We start from the raw sequence: 3,151 nt of genomic DNA on the forward strand, positions 1-3,151 counted from the left end.
CTTTTTAAAATCTATTGATGTTTGGCAAATTGTAGAAACTGGTTGGATTAAACCAGAGGCTACCATTGCCGAACTATCTGTTGCTCAAAATAGTGCATGACTTTCCAATGATAAAGCCCTCCATGCTCTATGTCAAGTGCTTTCCCCATCTGAATTTGCAAGAATTTCAAATTGTGAATCCGCTAAAGAAGCATGGCAAATCTTAGAAACAACATATGAGGGCACCAAACTAGTTAAATCTGCCAAGCTCTAGATGTTGATTTCTAGATTTGAAGAAATTAAGATGTTAGAGAATGAGACATTCGGTGAGTTTTACACCAGGATCAACGACTTGAGAAACTTGATGGTGAGTCTCGAGAAGAATGTATCTGATGCAAAACTCATCAAAAAGATTCTAAGGTCTTTACCAGAGCGTTTCAGGATTAAAGTGACTTCCATTGAAGAAAGCAAGGACTTAGATTTTATGAAGATTGAAGAGTTGGTGGGATCTCTTCAAACTTATGAGTATTCTCTACCCCCAGTCAAGAAAGCAAAGGGGATGGCCTTCTAAAAGCAAAGCCTCATCAGATGAAGACTCGGAAAATGAAGAAGAGGTAGCGATGATCGCTAACAAGATCAATAAATTGATGAAGACTGATAAATTCATTGAAGGACTGATAAATTCGTTTTGTGAGTACGAGTACTTTGTAATTTGCTTTGTCGTTGGATAGTGAATTTCCTGGGTTTGGTTGCCTCAGAGTGGTTTTTATCTTTATAGAGTTTCCACTTTGTTAACAAATATCTTGTCTCTTTTATTTTCCGCATTTTAGATATTTTGTTGTACACGAACACACACTTGGTTGTATAGAAGTCATATTTTATTTTCAAAAATGAGCTGCCGAATTTGGTAGCTGGATGGCCGAAGAAGGTATGTACGTAGAGGGAACATAATGGTCCCTCAACAGCACGTACGGTGGTGGTTCAGCCATATGGTCTTTAGAACAGGCTCTTTGACATGAGTTCCCTTTGGATCTATGGCGTCTAGAAGTTCGTTCTATGTCTAGGTCGCTCGGATAAAGTGGCAAAGATAGTGAGCGGCGACCGAACATAAACTAATCAATTTAGAATAATAGTATCTACAACACAAAAAAGCAGCAAAATGAAAGAAGAATTCAGTAGAATACCGGTTCCTGCGATGATTCCAATGTTGCAGCAGCTTCAGTGCTACTGGGTAAAATCGCTCGATCGATTTAGTTGTCGATCACACGAAATTTCTTTGCAGAAAACTGAGAAATCGAGATAAATTTTACAGAAACCAATTGTTACCAAAATTGAAAACACAACAGTACCTACGTAATAGAAAAATATGCTGGAAAAAGGATGGAAAAACTCAAAAAGGATCAGTTACTGCCGTGAAACACAAGATGCAGTAGCTTCAGTACTACTGGAAGTAGATCGATCGATTAATATGTCGATCGAAACTCGCTTAATCGATTAATATGTCGATCGATTGAAAATTACTCGATCTATTAGCTTATAGATCGATCGATTCTTTTCTGCAGAAACAAAAAGAATGCAAACAAAGAATTGATCTTGGTTGTAAAACCCAAAAAACATTTTTTTGACTTTAAAACAGTTTTATGCACAGATTTAAACCATTTGTACAGAATTAAACTAGATACAGTCCTACATATTCCATAAACAACCGTTAACAATCCCCGGCAACAACAATAAAAATTGGTAACATTTTCACCAATGATTAAAAATACTGATTTTGGTTTTGAAAACTAAATCGGCTTTGAACGCTCGCAATAGTACGAATCAGTTGTACTATAGTAAGGGCTATCAACCCACAAGGATTGGGGGGTTGTTTTGCGTAACGGGATATCTAAGAATGTATCTAATTTAACCTTGAAAAAAAAGAGATAAGGATTATAGAATTGAAGCTACAACAAATAAATTGATGAACAGTGGACAATGAAATAAATGAAAAGTAAACTTAGGGTATTGATCTTTATCTAATCAGCATACTAATGGAAAGCTTAAAGACTCATGTGGATCTTCTTAACATGTATGATATGAGCGCGTAATGGGTGTAACCATACTACGATCTTGAAATGAAATTACTTAAAAATAAGCATACATGATTTATGAATACTATACTAAAGACATAATAATAAGATATCTCAGTTTAACACCAATCACTCCACATAAAGATTAAATTATAATTGAAAAGCGTTTTAAACTACGAAAGGTGTGGAGTAATCGATGTTCCTTGGTGTACCCTATAAAACGACTCTAATAAATAAACATTCATCATGTCAAATGACATCATTGCATAGACATCGTTCTCTCAATCACAGAAATTGGGAACGTCAATTTTACTCAAGAAATCAAGAAATCTCATAGACAAGAATAACTTTTTTTCATGAACAAATATGGATTGGAATATTAAAAACAAAACCGTTTGCAATCGTAACAACAAGGGCTCTATAATCCTCAAGTCTACACAATCATCATACATCTCAAGAAAAACCTAAGAACATTAAGAACAATCCATGGTTTTTAGAAAAGATTTGATCAAACCCTAAGAACGGGCTTAGCTACACATGAGAAAACTAAATCTATCAAACTAGTAAAGAAAACAAGAAGAAAATGAAGAACAAAACGATATTAAAGCTTAGAGAATTTGGATTACAAAAAAAAAGAAAATACAAACTAAGCTATAAATGAGAAGACAATAAGAAAAACAAAGAAAATGAGCTCTTTGGATTTTTGGCCCAGAGAGTTGCATCAAAGGAAACTAAAAGGTATGGAAATTTAATCTAAGATGCACTTGCAAAATCAAACCTAATAAGATGCATATCTAAACCCTAATCTATCATCAAATATTTATAGATATTTTAATCTAACAAACTATCATCAATGATCGATTTTTGGCCGTACAAAGTAGATGTCGAGATCCTCTATCAACTGCACCACTTGCGTTTGAATTTTGAATCGTATAAAGATTGGTTTGATATCTGTAGCTTTATCCATAAGATTTGAAATCGTTCGATCGACCCTTGAAGTCGCTCGATCGACTTTTGCTCAATCGATTTTGATGTTGCCCTATGTCGCTCGATCGCATGTCGCATGATCGATTTTTCTTCGACTAATGAATTTCGATCGA

Source organism: Alnus glutinosa, chromosome 8 (genome assembly GCF_958979055.1).
Source record: "Alnus glutinosa chromosome 8, dhAlnGlut1.1, whole genome shotgun sequence".
NCBI classification, from domain to species: Eukaryota; Viridiplantae; Streptophyta; class Magnoliopsida; order Fagales; family Betulaceae; genus Alnus; species Alnus glutinosa.